Here is a 24450-nt window from a genome sequence, read left to right as displayed (position 1 = left end):
ACAAAATTCATTAAATGTTCTCAAAACCCCACCAAATTGCAGAAACATCCCACAAAATCCCCACACATTTTCCACAAAATCTAAGAAAAATCCCTAACAATTCTTCATGTCTCCTGAAAATCCCTCAAATTTCCAGAAAAAAATCTCAAAAAATTCCCTACATCTTCCCAAAGCCCTACCAAATTCCAGAAACATCCCACGAAATCCCCACACATTTGCATAAAATCTAAGAAAACACCTCAAAACCCTTCATGTCACCTCAAAATCCCTCAAGCTTCCACAAAACTCCCACAAAACAACCTTAATATCCTACAAAATTCAAGAAAAATCTTACAAAATTGAAGAAAAATCCCATACAATTCCCTAAATGTTCTCAAAACCCCACCAAATTCCAGAAACATCCCACAATATCCCCACTAATTTCCACAAAAATCTAAGAAAATACCTCAAAATTCTTCATGTCTCCTCAAAATCCCACAAAATACCAGAAAATTCCACAACAGTACAAAAAAATCCCACAAAATTCCAGAAACATCCTACCAAATCTCCACAAAATTCCACAAAATCTAAGAAAATCCCTAACCATTCTTCACGTCTCCTAAAAAACACACCAAGTTTCCAGAAAAAACTCCCAACAGAATTGCAGAAAGCTTCTTAAAAACCTACCAAATTCCAGAAACATCCCGCAAAACGCCCACAATTTTCCACAAAATCTAAAAAAATCCCTCAAAATCCTTCATGTCACCTCAAAATCCCAGAAGATTGCACAAAACTCCCACAAAATCACACCAATATCCAACAAAATTAAGAAAAATCACACCAAATGCAAGAAAAATCCAACAAAATTCATTAAATTGCTCAAAACCCCACCAAATTCCAAAAACATCCCATAATATCCACACAAATTTCCACAAAATCTAAAAAAATCCCTCAAAATCCTTCAGGTCTCCTCAAAATCCCACAAAATACGAGAAAATTCCACAACAGTACAAAAAACTCCCACCAAATTCCAGAAACATCCTACCAAATCTCCACAAAATTCCACAAAATCTAAGAAAAATCCCTCACAATTCTTCAAGTCTCCTCAAAATCCCATGAAAATTCCAGAAAAAACTCCAACAAAATTGTATAAAGATTCTCTAAACCATACCAAATTCCAGAAATATCTCAAAAAAACCCCACAAATTTCCACAAAATCTAAAAAAATCCTTCAAAATCCTTCATGTCACCTCAAAATCCTTAAAGATTGCACAAAACTCACACAAAATCACCCCAATATCCTACAAATTCTAAGAAAAATCACACCAAATGCAAGAAATATCCCACAAAATTCATTAAATGTTCTCAAAACCCCACCAAATTCCAAAAACATCCCACAATATCCCCACTAATTTCCACAAAATCTAAGAAAAAACCTCAAAACCCTTCATGTCTCTACAAAATCCCTTAAATTTCCACAAAACTCCTACAAAATCTCCACAATATCCTGCAAAATTCAAGAAAAATCCCACAAAATTCATTAAATGTTCTCAAAACCCCACCAAATTCCAGAAACATCCCACAATTACCCACAAATTTCCACATAATCAAAAAAAATACCTCTAAATACTTCATGTCACCTCAAAATCCCACAAAATACCAGAAAATTCCACAACAGTACAAAAAAATTCCACAAAATTGCAGAAACATCCTACCAAATCTCCACAAAATTTCAAAAAATCTAAGAAAATCCCTAACCATTCTTCACGTCTCCTCAAAATCACACCAAGTTTACAGAAAAAACTCCAACACAATTGCAGAAAGATTCTCAAAACCCTACCAAATTCCAGAAACATCCCACAAAACCCCTACAAATTTCCACAAAATCTAAAAAATACTTCAAATTGTTAATGTCACCTCAAAATTTCTCAAGATTCCACAAACTTCCCACAAAATCACCCCAAAATCCTACAAAATCTTAGAAAAATTCCAAAAATTGAAGAAAAATCCAACAAAATTCATTAAATTGCACAAAACCCCACCAAATTCCAGAAATATCCCACAATATCCCCACAAATTTCCACAAAATCTAAGAAAATACCTCAAAATCCTTCATGTCTTTTCAAAATCCCACAAAACAACAAAAAATTCTACAACAGTACAAAAAAATCCCACAAAATTCCAAAAACATCCTACCAAATCTCCACAAAATTCCACAAAATCTAAGAAAAATCCCTCACAATTCTTCAAGTCTCTTCAAAATCCCTCAAGATTCTACAAACATCCCACAAAATCACCCCAATATCCTACAAAATTCAAGAAAAATCCCAAGAAATTGCAGAAAAATCCCATACAATTCCCTAAATGTTCTCAAAACCCCCACCGAATTCCAAAAACATTCCACAATATCCCCACTAATTTCCACAAAATCTAAAAAAATCCCTCAAAATCCTTCATGTCACCTCAAAATCCCAGAAGATTGCACAAAACTCCCACAAAATCACACCAATATCCAACAAAATTAAGAAAAATCACACCAAATGCAAGAAAAATCCAACAAAATTCATTAAATTGCTCAAAACCCCACCAAATTCCAAAAACATCCCATAATATCCACACAAATTTCCACAAAATCTAAAAAAATCCCTCAAAATCCTTCAGGTCTCCTCAAAATCCCACAAAATACGAGAAAATTCCACAACAGTACAAAAAACTCCCACCAAATTCCAGAAACATCCTACCAAATCTCCACAAAATTCCACAAAATCTAAGAAAAATCCCTCACAATTCTTCAAGTCTCCTCAAAATCCCATGAAAATTCCAGAAAAAACTCCAACAAAATTGTATAAAGATTCTCTAAACCATACCAAATTCCAGAAATATCTCAAAAAAACCCCACAAATTTCCACAAAATCTAAAAAAATCCTTCAAAATCCTTCATGTCACCTCAAAATCCTTAAAGATTGCACAAAACTCACACAAAATCACCCCAATATCCTACAAATTCTAAGAAAAATCACACCAAATGCAAGAAATATCCCACAAAATTCATTAAATGTTCTCAAAACCCCACCAAATTCCAAAAACATCCCACAATATCCCCACTAATTTCCACAAAATCTAAGAAAAAACCTCAAAACCCTTCATGTCTCTACAAAATCCCTTAAATTTCCACAAAACTCCTACAAAATCTCCACAATATCCTGCAAAATTCAAGAAAAATCCCACAAAATTCATTAAATGTTCTCAAAACCCCACCAAATTCCAGAAACATCCCACAATTACCCACAAATTTCCACATAATCAAAAAAAATACCTCTAAATACTTCATGTCACCTCAAAATCCCACAAAATACCAGAAAATTCCACAACAGTACAAAAAAATTCCACAAAATTGCAGAAACATCCTACCAAATCTCCACAAAATTTCAAAAAATCTAAGAAAATCCCTAACCATTCTTCACGTCTCCTCAAAATCACACCAAGTTTACAGAAAAAACTCCAACACAATTGCAGAAAGATTCTCAAAACCCTACCAAATTCCAGAAACATCCCACAAAACCCCTACAAATTTCCACAAAATCTAAAAAATACTTCAAATTGTTAATGTCACCTCAAAATTTCTCAAGATTCCACAAACTTCCCACAAAATCACCCCAAAATCCTACAAAATCTTAGAAAAATTCCAAAAATTGAAGAAAAATCCAACAAAATTCATTAAATTGCACAAAACCCCACCAAATTCCAGAAATATCCCACAATATCCCCACAAATTTCCACAAAATCTAAGAAAATACCTCAAAATCCTTCATGTCTTTTCAAAATCCCACAAAACAACAAAAAATTCTACAACAGTACAAAAAAATCCCACAAAATTCCAAAAACATCCTACCAAATCTCCACAATATCCCACAAAATCTAAGAAAAATCCCCCACAATTCTTCAAGTCTCCTCAAAATCACACCAAATTTCAGAAAAAAATCTAAAAAAATTCCCTACATCTTCCCAAAACCCTACTAAATTCCAGAAATATCCCACAAAATCCCACAAATTTCCACAAAATCTAAGAAAATACCTCAAAATCCTTCATGTCTCCTCAAAATCCCTCAAGATTCCACAAAATTCCCACAAATCTCCTCAAAACAAAATTCAAGAAAAATACCACAAAATCGCAGAAAAATCCCACACAATTCCCTAAATGTTCTCAAAACCCCACCAAATTCCAGAAACATCCCACAATATCCCCACTAATTTCCACAAAAATCTAAGAAAATACCTCAAAATTCTTCATGTCTCCATAAAATCCCACAAAATACCAGAAAATTCCACAACAGTACAAAAAAATCCCACAAAATTCCAGAAACATCCTACCAAATCTCCACAAAATTCCACAAAATCTAAGAAAAATCCCTCACAATTCTTCAAGTCTCCTCAAAATCACACCAAATTCCAGAAAAAACTCCAACAAAATTGCAGAAAGATTCTCTAAACCCTACCAAATTCCAGAAATATCTCAAAAAACCCCCACAAATTTCCACAAAATCTAAGAAAACACCTCAAAACCCTTCATGTCTCTACAAAATCCCTTAAATTTCCACAAAACTCCTACAAAATCTCCACAATATCCTGCAAAATTAAAAAACATCCCACAAAATTCATTAAATGTTGTCAAAACACCACCAAATTCCAGAAACATCCCACAAGTACCCGCAAATTTCCACAAAATCAAAAAAAATACCTCAAAATACTTCATGTTACCTCAAAATCCCACAAAATACTAGAAAATTCCACAACAGTACAAAAAATTCCACAAAATTGCAGAAACATCCTACCAAATCTCAACAAAATTTCACAAAATCTAAGAAAATCCCTAACCATTCTTCACGTCTCCTCAAAATCACACCAAATTCCAGAAAAAACTCCAACACAATTGCAGAAAGATTCTCAAAACCCCACCAAATTCCAGTAACATCCCACAATATCCCCACTAATTTCCACAAAATCTAAGAAAACACCTCAAAACCGTTCATGTCTCCAGAAAATCCCTTAAATTTCCACAAAACTCCTACAAAATCTCCACAATATCCTGCAAAATTCAAAAACATCCCACAAAATTCATTAAATGTTCTCAAAACCCTACCAAATTCTAGAAACATCCCACAATATCCCCACTAATTTCCACAAAATCAAAAAAAATCCCTCAAAATTCTTCATGACTCCTCAAAATCCCTCAAAATTCCACGAAACTCCCACAAAATCACCCCAATATTATATAAAATCTAAAAAAAATTCCAAAAATTGAAGAAAAATCCCACAAAATTCATTAAATTGCTCAAAACCCCACCAAATTCCAGAAATATCCCACAAAATCCCCACACATTTCCACAAAATCTAAGAAAATACCTCAAAGCCCTTCATGTCACCTCAAAATCCCAAAAGATTGCACAAAACTCCCACAAAATCACCCCAATATCCTACAAATTCTAAGAAAAATCACACCAAATGCAAGAAATATCTTACAAAATTCATTAAAGGTTCTCAAAACCCCACCAAATTCCAGAAACATCCTACAATATCCCCACACATTTCCACAAAATCAAAAAAAGTCCCTCAAAATTCTTCATGTCTCCTCAAAACCCCACAAAATAACAGAAAATTCCGCAACAGTACAAAAAAATCTCACAAAATTCCAGAAACATCCTACCAAATCTCCACAAAATCTAAGAAAAATCCCTCACAATTCTTCAAGTCTAAAAATCCCACAAAATACCAGAAAATTCCAGAACAGTACAAAAAAATCCCAGAAAACTCCCAAAATATCCCACCAAATACCCACAAATTTCCACAAAATTTCAGAAAAATCCCTCAAAATTCTTCAAGTCGCTACAAAATACCCCAAGATTCTACAAAAATCCCACAAATCACCCCAATATCCTACAAAATTCAAGAAGAATCCCACAAAATTGCAGAAAAATCCCACAAAATTCATTAAATGTTCTGAAAACCCCACCAAATTCCAGAAACATCCCACAATATCCCCACAAATTTCCACAAAATCAAAAAAAATACCTCAAAATCCTTCATGTCTCCTCAAAATCCCACAAAATACCAGAAAATTCCACAACAGTGCAAAAAAATCCCACAAAATTCCAGAAACATCCTACCAAATCTCCACAAAATTCCACAAAATCTAAGAAAATCCCTAACCATTCTTCACGTCTCCTAAAAATCACACCAAGTTTCCAGAAAAAACTCCAACAAAATTGCAGAAAGCTTCTTAAAACACTACCAAATTCCAGAAACATCCCACAAAACCCCCACAAATTTCCACAAAATCTAAGAAAATACCTCAAAACCCTTCATGACTCCTCAAAATCCCTCAAAATTCCACAAAACTCCCACAAAATCACCCCAATATCCTATAAAATCTAAGAAAAATCCCAAAAATTGAAGAAAAATCCCACAAAAATCATTAAATTGCCTCAAAACCCCATCAAATTCCAGAAATATCCCACAAAATCCCCACACATTTCCACAAAATCTAAGAAAATACCTCAAAACCCTTCATTTCATCTCAAAATCTTTCAAGATTCCACAAAACTCCCACAAAATCTCCTCAATATACTACAAAATTCAAGAAAAATCCCACTAAATTGCAGAAAAATCCCACACAAATCATTAAATGTTCTCAAAACCCCAGCAAATTCCAGAAACATCCCACAATATCCCCACACATTTCCACAAAATCTAAGAAAATACCTCAAAATCCTTCATGTCTCCAGAAAATCCCTTAAATTTCCACAAAACTCCTACAAAATCTCCACAATATCCTGCAAAATTCAAAAACATCCCACAAAATTCATTAAAGGTTCTCAAAACCCCACCAAATTCCAGAAACATCCTACAATATCCCCACACATTTCCACAAAATCAACAAAAATACCTCAAAATTCTTCATGTCTCCTCAAAACCCCACAAAATAACAGAAAATTCCGCAACAGTACAAAAAAATCTCACAAAATTCCAGAAACATCCTACCAAATCTCCACAAAATCTAAGAAAAATCCCTCACAATTCTTCAAGTCCCCTCAAAATCACACCGAATTCCAGAAAAAAATCTAAAAAAAATCCCTACATCTTCCCAAAACCCTGCCAAATTCCAGAAATATCCCACAAAATCCCACAAATTTCCACAAAATTTCAGAAAAATCCCTCACAATTCTTCATGTCACCTCAAAATCTTTCAAGATTCCACAAAACTCCCACAAAATCTCCTCAATATCCTACAAAATTCAAGAAAAATTCCACAAAATGGCAGAAAAATCCCACACAATTCCTTAAATGTTCTCAAAACCCCACCAAATCTCCAGAAACATCGCACAAAATCCCCACAAATCTCCACAAAATCTAAGAAAAATCTCTCACAATTCTTCAAGTCTAAAAATCCCACAAAATACCAGAAAATTCCACAACAGTGCAAAAAAATCCCAGAAAACTCCCCAAATATCCCACCAAATACCCACAAATTTCCACAAAATTTCAGAAAAATCCCTCAAAATTCTTCAAGTCGCTACAAAATACCCCAAGATTCTACCAAAATCCCACAAATCACCCCAATATCCTACAAAATTCAAGAAGAATCCCACAAAATTGCAGAAAAATCCCACAAAATTCATTAAATGTTCTCAAAACCCCACCAAATTCCAAAAACATCCCACAATATCCCCACAAATTTCCACAAAATCAAAAAAAATACCTCAAAATCCTTCATGTCTCCTCAACATCCCTCAAAATTCCAAAAAACTCACATAAAATCTCCCTAATATCATACAAAATTCAAGAGAAATATGACAAAATTGCAGAAAAATCCCACAAAATTCATTAAATGTTCTCAAAACCCCACCAAATTCCAGAAACAACCCACGAAACCCCTACAAATTTCCACACAATCTAAGAAAACACCTCCTTCATGTCTCCTCAAAATCCCACAAAAGAATAGAAAATTCCACAACAGTACAAAAAAATCCCACCAAATTCCAGAAAGATCCCACCAAATTGCCACAAATTTCCACAAAATTTCAGAAAAATCCCACAAAACTCTTCAAGTCTCCTCAAAATCCCTCAAGATTCCAGAAAAAAATCTCACAAAATTCCCTGAATCTTTCCAAAACCATGCCAAATTCCAGAAACATCCCACCAAATCTCCACAAAATTCCAAAGCAGCTAGGAAAACTCCCTCAAAATTCTTCAAGTCTCCACAAAATCCCTCAGAATTCAAGGAAAATCCCACAAAATTGCAGCAATCTACTCAAAAGCCCAACAAATTCCTGCAACATCCCACAATATCTAAACAAATTTCCACAAAATCTTAGAAAATACCTCAAAATTCTTCATGACTCTGCAAAAGCCCACAAAATTCCACAAATCTCCCACAAAATCTCCTCAATAACCTACAAAATTCAAGGAAAATCCCACCAAATTGCTGAAAAATCCCACACAATTCTCTAAATGTTCTCAAAAACCCACCAAATTCCAGAAATATCCCACAAAATCTAAACAAATTACCACAAAATCCAAGAAAATACCTCAAAATTCTTCAAGTCTCCTCAAAATCCCTCAAGATTCCAGAATTATCTCACAAAATTATTTAAACTTTTGCAAAATCCCATAAAACTCAAAAAAAATCCCATGAAATTGCAAAAAAATTAAAAAAAATCCCTCAATCTTCTTAAACCCCCAACAAATTCCAGAAACATCCCACAAAATATCCTCAAATTTCCACTAAATTCCACAAAAATCCCACAAAATTCCTGAAACATCCCACCAAATTCCAGAAAAGTCCCACAAAATTATTTAATCTACATTTGTCTTGGCAATTGTAGATCCTGGCTGCTCTTGCCCCTCTTCTGCTTGCCACTTGAATTTTAGCAGTACAGCTGCAATTGCCTCTTTCAATCAGTGCTACCCACTGTGCTTTTGTCACGGGGAACTCAGGATTTTTGTTTCAGCCATCATGATCAGTAGAGATCAAAATGCTCCCAAGTCCCTGAGCACTAAGTCAAGGGGAATTAAAGCCACACAGGTCACATTTGCAGTGCTCAAACACAGCCCTGTAGCTGCTGCTGCTGAAATAGAATTGACTGACAGAGGCCATCACAGAAATTGCCTCTGCAGTGGCAAATAAAATGAAAAATCCTCATCTCTGGGCACGGGGGGAACACCAGTGTTGGGAGACAGCTGCAGGCTCGTGAGCATCCCGCTCTGGCAGCTGCTGAGGAGGTGGCACATGTCCTGCTCTCCTGCTCTCCTCCAAAACAAAGAATTGATGGGAAAGTGTAGGCCCAGCTCTGAGCACATCCAGCGTGGCCTGGGCACGGGAATAGTGGGGCAAAGCAGACAGGAGCCTTCTCCAAGTGACCAGTGGTTTGTGGTTTCTCTCCCCAGATTGCCAGATTCTGATCAGGTGGTGTTTATCCCTGAACTCCTTGGACAGGCCCTCATTAGAAGACCTGTCCTGCGATCTGTTGAGAAGGTAGAATTAGAAAGAAATTATAAGTATGACTTTGTAGCCAGAAAGGCTAAGGAAGAAATACAAATGATAGCACGGTTTGAATAATTCAAAGAAACCGGGCTGGTATGCCAGAACACATTCTTTCCTGCAATAAAACCAAGCTGAGACCCCTCATCCCAGCCTTATAAGGAAAGGTCTGAAGGACCCTGAGATAACTAAAAATATGCAAAAATAGCGATTTCTATAGGTTGTACACAAATGTTACTATATTAGTATACTTAGAAAGATTGGTTAGTAAAGGAATAGAATATTCAAAGGTATAGGTTATATAAGTAGTGGTATAGAAGAGCTCGGTCTCTTTTTTTTCCGTCTCTCTTGCGCTCTCTCTCTTGCCCTCTCTTGCTCTCTCTCTCTTGCCCTCTCTTGCCCTCTCTTGCTCTCTCTCTTGCTCTCGCTCTCTCGCTCTCTCTCTCTCTTTCTACCCCATGCCCTGAAATAAACTTCTAACACTTAACTCGATTATAGAGGTCTTTGCCGTGTCTCTGACCGTCCCCAGAAAGCGTCTCCTACAGCGATCCCTGGATGCAGGATATTCCCCTAGAAGAAGGGAGAGAGCCACAGGCACAGTGATGCAGGGACCTGGTAAGTTACAGCTCCACACATGCCCTGGCAATCAGCAGCAAAGAAACCCAGACTTTTTTGTCCTGCCTGTGTCACTGCACTGGGGTCATGGAATGGGAACACACAGCCCTTGTGCTGGAGCTGAGCTGCTCTGCCCAGCACTGGTGGGCACCATCTGAGCTGGTTTTGCTTGTCCTGCTTCACTGACAGCCGGGCCCTGGGCAGAACCCTGACAGCCTGGTGTCACCCCAGGGAAGAAGGAGCCCCTGGAGAAGCTGTACCAGGTGGGGCTGCTGCTGCTGCTGCTGGAGACATGGAGGACAACAGCAAGGATGACAACCTCTTCCTCCATCTGGCCAGGGGGAGCTGGCGATGATGGACTTTGATTCTGGCACCTTCTTCAAAGCCAGGCTCCACAGTGAATTTTCAGGTAAGTCCAGACCCAGGGGGATGCTCCCAGATTTGTGCATTGGCCGGGAACCAAAGGTTTCCCCTTTGCTGGGGCAGATGCAACTGATTCCTCAGTGGCTGCCCAGCTGGTTTTTGGCAGGGCTGGGGGCGTGGGCTGGGGTGGTTACGAAATGGGAGTGGGATCCTGGCCCTGCCAACAGCCCCCAGCACCCACCGTGCCCCGGGCTGGGGCTGGGGCAGCCAGCCCGACACAAACAAACCCCCATGGCAGGAGCACAGGTGGGACTCCAGAACCTGAGCACGGCTGCTTTGCTGTGCAGGCAAGGAAGGGCTTGGGCTGCTCCACTCCCCTGCTTTGCTTTGGGATCACCGTGATTTTGGGGGACAGTGCAGGGGGAAAGGGAGAAAGCATGGGCTTCCCTCACCCATGGGTGGGTTTTTCCCTAGAATGTAGGGGTTGGGCCTTCCTCAAGCTCCTGACAGACATAAGATTTTTTACCATTTTTCTTGTTTCCCCTTTTTGTCTGTAACCTATTTTCATTAATTTGTTGTTTGTTTTTCTAAAGGAAGCGTTCTAGGTGGGGTCCAGTCTGGATCAGGAAGTGCTTGGGACCAGCTGTGGCGTGGATGGGCCGTGCCCTTGGAAAAGACTGAGGACATCGTTTGGGACCAGCTTTTCTTGTGGCAGCGGATGGTGTGAGGTGGGTCCTCATCTCCTTGGCATGGGTGGGACAAGAGCTTTTGGGAGATGGCAGCGGGCACAGGAGCATCCCGCTCTGGGCAGCTGCTGAGGGGCTGGATCTGCCGTGGCTGGCTGCAGGCTGGGCACATGTCCTGCCCTCCTGCTCTGCTCCCCAAGGCAGCAGTGATGGGCAGCTCTGGGCCCAGCTCTGAGCACGGCCAGCATGGCCTGGGCACCGCGGCTGGCTGGGACAAGGGGACAGGAGCCTTCAGCTGACGGGCGGTTTCTGCTTTCTCTCCTTGCAGCCGGGCTCTGCGGATGCTGAGGCTGCTCTGGGCTCTGCCAGGGCTCTGCTGGGCTCAGCACTGGGCCGGGATCAGCCAAAGAAGAAACGCTGTGACCTGCAGCAGAGACTTGAGCATTTTGGCAATGCAGCTCAAGTCTGCAGAGTGTCCACCTCCAAGGGAAAACATGACACCCCCCAAAAATTAAACTTGTTCCATAACTTCTGAAATGAAATCAATCTGGGGTGACCCCAAATGACATTTTTCATCTTGCTCAAGCTGTAGCTCAGCCCTTCTCTGAACAGTTTTGTCCCACACCTGCCTTTTACTTCACAACTGCTCCCTCCTTTCCCCCAGTGAGTTCCCAGCCCATCACAGTCTCCATCACACTGCAGCCTTCCTTGATGCCCCTCTCCACGAGGAAGGCCAAGCCCCAGTCTCAGGGACTCATCCTGTCAGTGGCTGAAGAGCAGCAATGTCTGTCTGTGCCAGGGGCTCTTGGATGTCTCTGTATCCATGGACAGAAGGGTCTGTCTGTGCCAGGGGCTCTTGGATGTCTCTGTATCCATGGACAGAAGGGTCTGTCTGTGCCAGGGGCTCTTGGATGTCTCTGTATCCATGGACAGAAGGGTCTGTCTGTGCCAGGGGCTCTTGGATGTCTCTGTATCCATGGACAGAAGGGTCTGTCTGTGCCAGGGGCTCTTGGATGTCTCTGTATCCATGGACAGAAGGGTCTGTCTGTGCCAGGGGCTCTTGGATGTCTCTGTATCCATGGACAGAAGGTCTGTCCTTGCAAAGGTTTCCATAATATCTTGGTACCCATGAGTATGGAATGAACACAGAGAGTGAAAGTGTCAGTCACGTTGTTTGCACACTCCTTCCTTTCCATACAAGACACATCCATGCACACCCCCACGTACAGATATATTAAAAGGATAGGGATGGATAGAGATTTCCCACAGAGCTCTAACTTTGGCAGAATTCACCTTGTAAGCCATGGCCAAGGCATTTTTTTCCCAGCTCTGTGTGAGTAGGTGTCCAAGAGCTGAAGGGAACAGCATTTAGAAGCAGTTTCAGGATTTCTAGGCAGGAAAGGGAGCTGACAACCATCCACATAACTCACCATATTCGTCGGGATGGGCTGCTGGTTCTTTAGGAATATGGCACAGTGGAGACACGAGACTTGGGATAATCCCAGCTCTCTGTGGATCTGTGCAAAGGTGGAGCAGCAGAAACACCTTGTGTCTTCTTTGGGAACACAAGGCCCAAGGAGCTGGGGTGGCAGAGCGTGACCTGGGCTGGTGGCAGGTGAAGTCCCATTTCATGACATCCCGGAGTGGCACAGGACAAAGCTCCAAGCAGCCACAGCCCCACTGAGGAAGTCCTTGGAGTGCTGCACATCCCATAGGAAAAGCTGCATTCCCTCAGTCCATTGGGATTTATCACTTCCATTTGCAACACTTTAGGTCCAAGTTTCAAACAGCAAAATTTTTACACTCAAGACACAGTCATGAAGAACATGTATTTCAATTTCCTATTCCTTTAACTGCAGTGTAAAATATCTTAATATTGGAAATCATCCATCAAATCTGTAAAGGAAGGCAGCTAATGGATCCTTTCCACTAGCACGTATGCAAACTAAGGAACTAAAATCAAAGCTGAGTTCTCTTTTTCAGAAGATCTGTTACCTCTTTCTTACTCCAGAGTTATAGAAGGTTTTTCAGTACACATTTGAGGGTAATTTTTATCTTTCATATTTTTTTAATGTATATTTTTTGTTGGTTTTTTGTTTGTTTTTGTTGTTTTTTGTTTTTACAGGAAACATGTCCTAGAAAAGGCACGTCCTTTGCTCCTGGTTCCCGTGTGGAGCAGCTCCCTTCCCGCTGGCTGAGCTGCTCAGGCAGAGCCCGGCAGCTCCTGGCCCTGCAGGGCTGAGGCTTTTCCCCGTTGCTGGGCACAGACTGATGGAGCAGCACTGCTGAACACGGGCACACGCAGAGGGAGCAGAGCAGCTGCCTTGGCCCACCTGAAGCTCCAAGGCCAAACTCTGAGCAGGCACGGCTGCAAGAGACTCGCAGGCTCCCTGTTGGCTCTGCTGCCCCACTTGTGCCCGGCCCAGCTCTGCGGGAGGCAGAGGGAGAACAAGGGGCAGCTCCCTCCCAGCCCCAGCCCAGGGACCCCTCGAGGCAGCCCCGGGCCTTGGGCCACTGTCAGCACCCGCTGCTCCAGCCACCGCTTCTGCTGGCACTGACAGCAACAACCAAACTGGGGCTGGTCCCCAGGGAGCAGCAGCAGTGCCTGCATCTGATCCCTCAGCCTGGGGCAGCCCCCTGGGGGAACAGAGGGCACAGCAAGAGGGACAAAACCAGGCAGGGGCAGAGACTGGGAAGAGCCAGAGCTGGGAGCAGGAACAGCTGCTTCATTGCACTCCTGGAGAAAGCTCTTGGCTGGCTCAAAGCACTGAAAGGTGTGAAAGGCAGAGAGGAGGCCACACCAAACAATGCTCCTGTTTTCACACCCTCCTGTAACAAATGGAAATGATTCGTGCTAACTAAAGTGTAACTATTTGGAAAGTTGTTATTATTAGAAGCAATCAAGGGAATTGGTGTTACAAGGCAGATGTACCCCTCTACAGATGTTACATGTTAAAATTAAGGTACAGGATGTAGTTTTGAGATAAGAAATGCCCTAAGACAAAATCAACCTTGAGATGGATAACGTTGGAATGACTTTAGGTATAGGGCCTGAAAATTATAAAATATAAGACTAATTAGTGGAGCACAATGCTCACTTACATAACACAACGCTTAGTACGCACACACAGCCTGTGAGGTTATCCAGAGGACAACGAGGATGAGTGTAAGCCTTCATCCAAAAGACCACCAAAAGAAGACTGAAGACCCCCTAGCAACAAGTAAAGCATGCACCATGAAGAACAGTGATGTAAAACTAAAGAATCAGAAATAAGATGAGACTTACTGGAAACATGAATGAATATGTATAAGTATACAGTATATAAGTTTAGTTTGAATTGCTTTATTTCATAAGTAAGGGGCTTGAGAAGCCCTCTCCGTACCCCGGTCAGTTTTGCTTATGCTTTAATCATATTTACTGGCAAGCTATATTCATATATTTATTCATACATATATATACATATATATATATATATATATGAATATATTCACTAAATTGTACTCTTTTACTAAATTGTATTCCTTCTATATCAAATTGCTCTTCAATCCACTAAATTGTATTCTTTTATTAAATTGTTTTCTTGTATTCAGTTCACTAAATGGTATAATTTTTTTCTTGTTATTACACTGCTGTTAACTCAATAGCCCTAGTCGTCCAAATTCCAATTTCATTTATGACACTGCCCTTGGGTGAGTTACAGCCACAGCGAGAGGGAGGAGGAGATGATCCCACCCATGGCTGCTGCTGGCTCCAGACATTTGCTGAGATAAAGCTGAGCCAGAGCTTCAGCATCTCCCCCAAAATCACAGAATCACAGAATGCCTTGGCTTGGAAGAGACCTTAAAGTTCATCTCATTCCACCCCCTGCCATGGCAGGGACACCTTCCACTATCCCAGGCTGCTCCAAGCCCCATCCAACCTGGCCTTGGACACTTCCAGGGATCCAGGGGCAGCCACAGCTTCTGTGGGCAAGCTCTGATCTCTGCCCAGGTGAGCAGGGACAGGAGCCGAGGGAACGGCTGGAGCTGGGCCAGGGCAGGGCTGGGCTGGAGATGAGCAAAAGCTTCTTCCCGCACAGGGGGCTGGGGCAGTGCCCAGGCTCCCCAGGGAATGGGCACGGCCCCGAGGCTGCCGCAGCTCCAGGAGCCTTTGGCCAGCGCTGCCAGGGATGCACAGGCTGCGATTGTTGGGGTGTCTGTGCAGGGCCGGGGGCTGCACTCCATGATCCCAATGGGTCCCAGATGCCAGCTCAGCCCCTTGAGCAACTCTCAGCCTTTGGCTCAGCCTTTGTGTCCCCTGGAGGCGCTGGCAGAGCTGATGGGGTGGGGCAGGAGCGGGGCAGCCCCAGCGTTCCCCTGGCAGTGACAGCACAGCCGGGCCAGCAGCCCCAGCGTTCCCCTGGCAGTGACAGCACAGCCGGGCCAGCAGCCCCAGCGTTCCCCTGGCAGTGACAGCACAGCCGGGCCAGCAGCCCCAGCGTTCCCCTGGCAGTGACAGCACAGCCGGGCCAGCAGCCCCAGCGTTCCCCTGGCAGTGACAGCACAGCCGGGCCAGCAGCCCCAGCGTTCCCCTGGCAGTGACAGCACAGCCGGGCCAGCAGCCCCAGCGTTCCCCTGGCAGTGACAGCACAGCCGGGCCAGCAGCCCCAGCGTTCCCCTGGCAGTGACAGCACAGCCGGGCCAGCAGCCCCAGCGTTCCCCTGGCAGTGACAGCACAGCCGGGCCAGCAGCCCCAGCGTTCCCCTGGCAGTGACAGCACAGCCGGGCCAGCAGCCCCAGCGTTCCCCTGGCAGTGACAGCACAGCCGGGCCAGCAGCCCCAGCGTTCCCCTGGCAGTGACAGCACAGCCGGGCCAGCAGCCCCAGCGTTCCCTCCCTGGAGACGCTCCAAGGGAAGCGGCCAGAGCCGCGTCCAGTCAGCGGAACTGAGCGGCCACTGAGCACCCCCGGCCTGGGCTGCTGTGGATTCCTCTGCACACAGCTCGGGGAAGGTGCCCTTGGCCACCCCCCCAGTGCCACAGACAAGTGTCACACACAGTTACACAGCTCTGCACACAGCTGACAGCAGGATTCAATTAAAAAAAAAATAAAATTAAAACCACCAAAGAAACAAGATAAAGGGGACTCCTCCCAGCAGATCCTTTCCACCTTTCAGTTGAGACACCTTCATGCACACAAGACCTGGGGCTGTAAAAAACGAGGCTTCATAGGCACATTTGCAGGAAAAACGGGTTTAGGACAGGCTATCAGCAGAACTGTTCTCAGCTGGGTGAAAAAGGCCCCTTTGGCAGCTGCAGAGCCATTGAAAATGCAGATCCTCAGCCCATGGGGGAGAAAAGGGTTCTGGATTCCCCTTTCCTGACACACAAACCCTGCTCCCAGGCTGCTCCCCACACAGGATTCTGCTGGAGGACTGTGGAAAGCTGAGAGTTGGCTCTGGCTCCTTCATGTTCCATGTCCTAAAGCTGCCTGGGAGAAGAAATTTAGGGTCAACTCCACTGGCACAATCCCTCCTGGCCCAAGGCACAGCCCCAGGAAGGTCTTTGCTCCTCCCTCGGCCCTCCCTGAGGAGGCTGGCAGGGCTCGCAGGTTTATGGCATTTGTCCTTGCTGCCCCTCACATCCCACTGCCCCACAGAGAGCCCCGAGCCACCCGTGAGGGACAGGCCCTGCTGGGCCAGGCCTGGGCTCAGGGCTTGGCCTTTCTGCTTCCTCCAACCCAGCCAGGGCTGGCTCAGCATTGCAGTTCCTGTGCTGTGCCCCAAGCTCGCTCGGGCCCTGCTGGAAAGGGACCTGAGGTACCTCCATCCCCTCGGGCAGTGCATGGGAGAAAACAACAAACTTCTCAGGAGGATGGGAACAAACTTTCAGCTGCAAACTTTAGAGAATGAGGTACTTGGGAAATCATAAATCTGCATGCAATTAGAGGAAATCACTTCACTAAGCACAGACTGAGCCAACTCGTCCAACCCATCCAACTTCAAGCTATCCAGATTTTGAAAACTGGAAGTCAGGAGAAAAGAGAGGGACAGAGATCCACAGTCAGCCTTGGATCCAGCACCATCTCAGCTGCTGAGAGCTCCAGGGCCATGGCACATGTCAGTGTCACACCCGTGTCACAGCCTCACCTGCTCTGCTCCCTTTCCCAGCTGGGGTTTTCGGGGTGCCAGGGGCTTGGCAGCCACTTTGGGGCTGGAGCAGAGGCTGCAGTGGCTGGGCTGGGGCAGTGACCGCCCCACACAGGCAGAACTTGCTCTGCCCCCAAACACACCCTGGAGATGTCTGGGGCCATTCATCATTTCTCTGCTCTCCAGCGCTGAGGCAACGCACTCTGGCTACAGCTCTGAGCTTGAGCCCATGGCAACCAGCCCTGGCAATGGGGCTCCATGGAGCTGCTCTCAGGAGCCCCCAAAGAGCTGGGGAGTGCCCCAAAACCAACTCAGACACACGAGATACACCGAAATTTCTTCAGGTATGTGGAATATCCAAAACTCACTCAGTAATGGACACGCCCTCCATTCATCATCCCCAAACTTTGGCTGTCTCATTGCAGACCCCACCCCACCTCCCCAATCCCAACCCCAACATATCCGATCCCTGCTGGACATCAAGACCCCATTCCCAAGCCAAATTTCCCTCATTTCACACCTCCCAAACTCCATCCCACCCATCCTGCCCCACCCAATGCCCATCTCACCCCTCCTGATTTTCATCCCACTTCACCCAATCCCCTTCCAACCCCATTCCACCTGATGCCTTCAGAAGGCTGGCCTAGAACAGAGGCTGCACAGAGTTAAGAATAAAGTTTATTAAAAGGCCTTAAAGGACAGACCTTGGGCAGTACAAGAGCCTGGACAGGGCTACACCCAAGATAGACCCAAAAATGGTCAAAAAAAACCCCCAAACCAACTCATCACGCGGTCTCACAGTTTTAGAAGTTCAGGTCCATCTGCATATTTGGGTTCATTGTCCAATTACAGCTTCAGATGAGGAAGTCCCATCCTTCTTTTCTCTCTTCAGTCCACCCTTGTTCATGCTTTTGGGCATGGAACTTGTAATGACTGTCCTTGGTATCAAGCTAGAAAAGGAATTGTTTTGTCTACCTGTTGTAGTTTAAGGCCTGGCGATCTGAAGATTTCGGGATGTAACGGAAAGTTAGCAAAAACCCCTCTCTGTTAGGATAGTAAAACCTTCTGTAATTAGCAAATAGCACTCAAGTGTAACGTAAGCAGATGGGAGTAACACAATGACCCTAGGTTATAAAAGGTCAAATTCTCCTGCAATAAACGCCATTGCTTTGCCATCCATCACATTGATGTCTTGTGGGTAGATTGGCCAGGGTGGCCAGGGGGGGAGGCCACGGTGCTGGCTCCTGAATTGGGGTGTTTGCCTTGCTTGGAAAACCTACACTACCTACTCTGTGAAGAGAGCTCAGTGACACCTAATGTGAAGTTCAAAACTACAAACCTAGGCAGTGCAGAACATGAAAGAAATGAAAGCTAAAATTTAAGGCAACACACCCTGAGGGGCTGCGAAATCCAGTCATTTTGGGTGGGATTGAGTAGATTTCAGTGGGACTGAGCGGTTTTGAGGTGACAGATCGAACCCTCTCGTCTCTTTGAGTGCCAAGAAATGGAGACAACTCCACCAAATAACCTCACAACCCCTGAATATTCCCAAGTATCTCCCAGATTCCCTTGAAGCACCAGTAAATGTGAGGTTTTAGATGCCTTTGATGAATTTGTAGACATTTATTCCAATTTTGTCTGTTTTAAAGAGATGAAGATGAATCAAAAGATAGAACCAAACCAGAATGACCACCAGCCCAGTGTGTTGCCAACACAGATCACTGGGAATGTGGGTCATCAGGGCTCTGCCCAACGTGGGTCCTCTGGTGGGGGATGGAGACAGGGAAGCGCACGAAGCTCTTCCTGCACTTGGGGCACTCACAGGGCTTCCCTTACCGGTGCCTCTGTTGGTGTCGGGTCAAGTGAGATCTCCTGGAGAAGCTCTTCCCACACTGGGGACACTCGTAGGGCCTCTCCCCAGTGTGGATGCGCCGGTGCCTGATGAGGTTGGACTTTTGATTGAAGCCCTTCCTGCAGTCGGGGCAGCGGAAGGGCCTCTCATCCGTGTGAATCCGCTGGTACAGGAGGAGACTGGAGCTGCTCTGAAACCTCTTCCCACACTCAGGACACTCATAGGGCCTCTCCCCAGTGTGGATCATCTGGTGGATGGTCAGCTGGGACCTCTGGCTGAAGGTCATCCCACACTCCCCACACTCATAGGGCCGTTCCCCAGTGTGGATCCTCTGGTGGCAGATCAGGCTGGAGCTGTGGCTGAAGCTCTTCCCACATTCCCCACACTCGTAGGGCCTCTCCCCAGTGTGGATGCGCCGGTGGGTGATGAGGGTGAAGTTTTGCTTGAAGCCCTCCCCACAGTCAGGGCAGCGGAAGGGCCTCTCATCTCTGTGAATCCGCTGGTGCAGGAGGAGACTGGAGCTGATCCGAAACCTCTTCCCACACTCGGGACACTCATAGGGCCTCTCCCCAGTGTGGATGCGCTGGTGGATGATGAGGTGGGAGCTGAAGCTGAAGCCCTTCCCACATTCCCCACACTGATAGGGCCATTCCTCAGTGTGGATCATCTGGTGGCAGATCAGTTTGGTGCTCGACCTGAAGCTCTTCCCACACTCCAAGCACTTGTAGGGCTTCTCCCCATCCTGAAGCTGCTCATGGACCACCAGCTCAGAGCCCTGGCTGGATCTCCGGCCGCCTTCCCGGCACAGGGTGGGTCTTTCCTCCTCAGAGCACCCTGGGCTGGGTTTGGAGCCCCTCCTCCTGTGGGATCTCTGGGGATTTTCCTCCCTGTTGGATTCCTGCACCGTGGAGCTGCTCAGAACGACCTTGTCCACGAGGTTGTGCCGCAGGGATTTGTCCTCCCTGGTCTCCATCCTCAGCTCCTTGTCTGGGGGAGGAAGGACAAGGAGAGGATGGGATTTGCCTCCGTGCCAGAGGGAAGGGGAAGGAGATCCCCCCAGTGCGTCCCCGGCAGGATGGCGTCGGCAGCGGGGTTGTCCTGCAGCCGGGGGCCCTGCTGGGCTGGGAGATGGAGCAGGAGAGAGGGGGAAAGGGGCACTGACTTCCTCCTCACCTGCCTGGGTGTCCTGGAGCATCTTCCTCTTCCTCACAGCAGCCTCCTTCTCCATCTGGCCAAGATTTGGGAATGGGAAATCCTGGTTTGGGGAAAAATACAATTCATGAGCACATTGGATTAGGGGGCTCCTCCTGCCCAAGTCCATCTTTAGAAATCCCAAGCTATCCATAAAAACCTCCAAAACATCAAGATTCAACCCAGAAAATGCCTCCCAGGAGTTCCCCATCTCTGGTCTCTCCCCTGTGGTGTTCAGGGGTTCCTCCCTGTCCCAGCTGCTGGGGGTCACGCTTGTATTGGGGGTCCCCTGTCTGCTCAGTCCCTGCCCTACTCAGGCTGCTGGGAGTGCCAGGAATCTGAAAAGTTCCCCCACTTCCATCTCCCCACTTAGGGATGTTGCGACCCCCCAGTGTCTCCACAGGGGGCATTTTCCACTCAGCTTTGCAGTCCTTAAGTCGCAAATATCCCCTCCCAAAAAACCTAACCCAGGGACCCCCCAGGATATCTGGGCTGAGCTCCCCCTCTCGGGGCACCTGTGGGATGGGGGGCAATGATCCCACAGGTGGGGGACTGTAAATTCAGGGAGTTCTTACCTCTTGGTTTCTTCTCCTTTCCCTGATCCTCCTTTGTCCCTCCTCTTCCTGTTGAAGTTCATTTAAACAATTATGGTCTGTCCCAGGGGAAGAACTCACCCTTGGTTTTTTATAAGATCAGTCCCTACCTACCCTCCCTTTTCTTTTCCCTATCCCATTGGCTGTAACCCCCCTGTATCCCCTGGCCACCCCCTCCCCCAAGTTTAAGAGACAGCACCCAAGGAATCTCAGCCTCTCTCTTGCCCCGGGCGATCCACATACAATGAACCCAGGACCACGTCTCGTAAGTCTGACCCTTCTTTGTCTAAAATACCTTAGGTCCATGTTGGATATATTTTGAGACCCCTTCCCGCCCGTGTTCTGTGAAGGGCAGACACATCCCCATGGGGGAAAAGAATGAAGGGGTTTGTGGAGTATTTACAACATCTTCCTTCCTCTCGTCCCCTTCCATCCCTCCTCCTTCTCCTCCCTAATGCCACCTCCTGCTCCTACTTCCATCCCTTCTCACTCTCCTTCTTCATCCCTCATCTTCCATCCCTCCTCTTCCATCCCTCCTCCTCCTCCCCCAGGAGCAGCGACAGCCTCGGTGCCCCGTTCCCAAACCCCTCACAGCCCACGGCAGGAGCGGGGATGGAGCCGGGACAGGTCGGGATGGGCAGCGCGGGGCTCTCCGCTGCTCCCACCCGCTGGGGACGGGGGGAACCCGGCCCGGGGAAAAGGAGAGGGAAACTGGGAAAATTGGGGGCTGCAGATCCAACCTGGGGCTGGCTGGGGACCCTGGCTGGGGACTGCCAGCCCTTGGGGCTCCTCTGGGGAGATGTGGGAGGGGGGAACACAGAGAGGGCTGGGGGATCCCAGGAGTGGCAGCACTGGCAGGGACTGGTTTGTACTGGGATCATCCTGGCAGTGGCTGAGATTGCACTGGCTGTGTACTGACATCATACTGGGATCATACTGGGATCAGACTGGCAGTCAGTAGGAGTCTCCAGGGGGCAATTGAGACCAGGCTGTGAGGAACTGGGAATATGCCCTGCGCTCCCCAGAACCCCGGGATCGCCCCCCATATGTCCCATGTGTCCCCCAGACCCTTCAGGATCCCCGAGTGCCCCCTCAGCGCCCGTTCGAGGCCCCCCAAAGCGTTCCTGGATCCCTGAATGCTCCCGACCCCACAGATTCCCCTTCCAGCCACTGCTGGGAATTCATCTCTCATCATCCCACAACACAGTTCCGCGCCCAAACCTCCTGCCATGCCCCGCGCCCTAAAGAGCCCGGTTACACCTCCCCAGGTTCCCCCCAAGTGCTCCCGAGCCGTGTACATTCGCCCCCAGGACCTGCAGCCACGACTCGGACGCAAAAATATTCTCCAAGCGCTTCCCCACACCGCCGAACGCGCCTTCCGAGCCACTTCCGGGACTACAGCTCCCATCATGCTCCGCGGCGCCCATAGAGCTCTATTCCAGCCGGGACTTCATCTCCCGTCATGCCCCGCGCCTCACCGGAACCCATTGGCGCTGCGCCTATAACTCCCGTGATGCTCCGCGGCACCCTTAAGCCTCATTATACCGGCGCTTACAACTCCCATCATCCCCCGCGGCCCAGAGATTCCCTGTTACAGCACCCCAAGTGCCCGCCCAGACCCCGAATGGCCCCCAGATTCCCCTCCCTGACCTCCAAGTGTTCCCCAAGTGCTCCCCCTGACCCCGAACTGTCCCACAGAATCCCTAAATGCCGCTCCAAGTGCCCTCCCGGCTCCCCATGTGTCCTCCAGACCCCCAAGTTCTCTCTAAGTTCCGTCCCCCGACCCAAAACTGCCCCAAATGTTCCTCAGAAAAGTCCCCATGGACCCCAAAGTGGCCCCTTTTACCCTGTCTGAGAAAATGATAAAAATGATGATCAAAGGACTAAAAATATGTGTAATTAGCATAAAGAGGGAGAAATAGTGACCAATTAATTAATGAAGGGAAATGTACTTGGAACCAAGGACTGATAATGTTTTTAGTTGCGCAAAATGTATCAATTCTTTTATATAAATATAAAAATTAGGTTATAAAAATACAGAATAATAGTATTATAAACTTAAAAATTTATTTTTATAAATTAATTAGATTTTAATTATAAAGAAAAATTATAAAGATAAATGTTCTCAATGCTTTGGGATGTCAGTCCCAGGTGGGCGATGTCAGACATGCTGAGGCTCGGGGTGAGGAGCAGGTTGCCCAAACAGGGGCAGCCCACAAGGGGCTCGTTCTTCTCCCTGACCAGATCTCCTCAGGAGACATTCAGCATCAGGATTGTAAAGAGTAAATCGTGACCTCCTGATCAGTACACAAAGATGTTTTACAGTTTGAGCAGTAGAATGTTGTCACCGTAAGGGGCCTTCTTTATTAATATACCTCATGTTGTGTCATGTTTGGTAAATACCAATGTTGTTGTAACAGCCTTCTTTGTTAAAATATTGTTATAAATGAAATTAGAATTTTGACAACTAGGTCCCTTGGGTTAATGGCAGTTTAATTAAAAATGAATACAATTTACTCAATTGAATAGTAATGTGGTATAAAAGAATACAGTTTAGTAAAATACCACAGTTTAATAAAAATTAAAATTTATATAAATAATCTGCTAGTAATTAAGTATGATTAAAGCATAAGCAAAACCGGACAGGGTACAGAGGCTTCCCACCCTGCCTCACGTTCAAAACAAAGCACTTCAAGCTAAACTTATATACTGTATCCTTATACATATTCCTTAATGTTTCCTCTAAGTTCCCTCCTATCTCAAGTTTTTCTGACTTTACATCACTTTTCTTCACGGCACATGCCTCAGTTGTTGTAAGGGGGTCTTCAGTCTTCTTTTGGTGGTCTTTTGGCGAAGGCTTCTCTTCTTCCTCATTGTCCTTTGGATAACCTTACAGGTTTGTGCATACATACTGAGCATTGTGTTATGTAAGTCTATTAATTAGCCTTATGTTTACTAATCTTTAGGCCCAATGCCTAAATTTGTTCTAATTTTGGTCCATCTCAAGGCAATTTTGGTCTTGAGACACCATTTATCTTCTAAACTACATCCTGTACCTTAATTTTGACATGTAACATCTACAAAGGGGTACATCTGCTTTGTAACACTGATTCTTGATTGTTTCTAATAAGAACTTTAATAACAGTTACAATTTAGTTAGCACGAACCAATTCCATTTATTACAACTGCAAATACCCCTTATGTCCCTTTTTATTGGTTTCCATCCTAACTGCCTTGCTTTCCTCCTTGCTATGGATAAACTTGTATTTTCTCAATTTCTTCTTTTGCTACCTCAATTGTTTGGCCTGCAGATCAGCTGCTAAGCCCATCCACATTCAGCTCTTAGTCTTCAGAGGGAAACTTTGAGCACAGTGAGAATCTCCCAGTGTGCAGGAGGGTCCCTGTGTGCCAGCTGCAGCTGGGGCCTCAGCCATCTCCTCTCTCAACAGGTTCCCCTCTGCAGCTTCACAGGAAAGGCCAAACACCTCCCTCAGAGACACCTGCACC

General features: G+C 45.6%; 1 long non-coding RNA gene across 1 annotated transcript in view; it reads left to right on the top strand.

Moving 5' to 3' along the window:
* The window catches only part of LOC147647078 (uncharacterized), an 813449-nt gene that overhangs the window by 478603 nt on the left and 310396 nt on the right, over window positions 1-24450 (top strand). The gene's annotated exons all lie outside the window — the stretch shown is intronic.

Source organism: Cyanistes caeruleus, unplaced genomic scaffold (genome assembly GCF_971803275.1).
Source record: "Cyanistes caeruleus unplaced genomic scaffold, bCyaCae1.hap1.1 HAP1_SCAFFOLD_65, whole genome shotgun sequence".
Classification (NCBI taxonomy): domain Eukaryota; kingdom Metazoa; phylum Chordata; class Aves; order Passeriformes; family Paridae; genus Cyanistes; species Cyanistes caeruleus.
The sequence above is the reverse complement of the archived record's forward strand: the minus strand, read 5'-3'. Positions and strand labels throughout refer to the sequence as shown.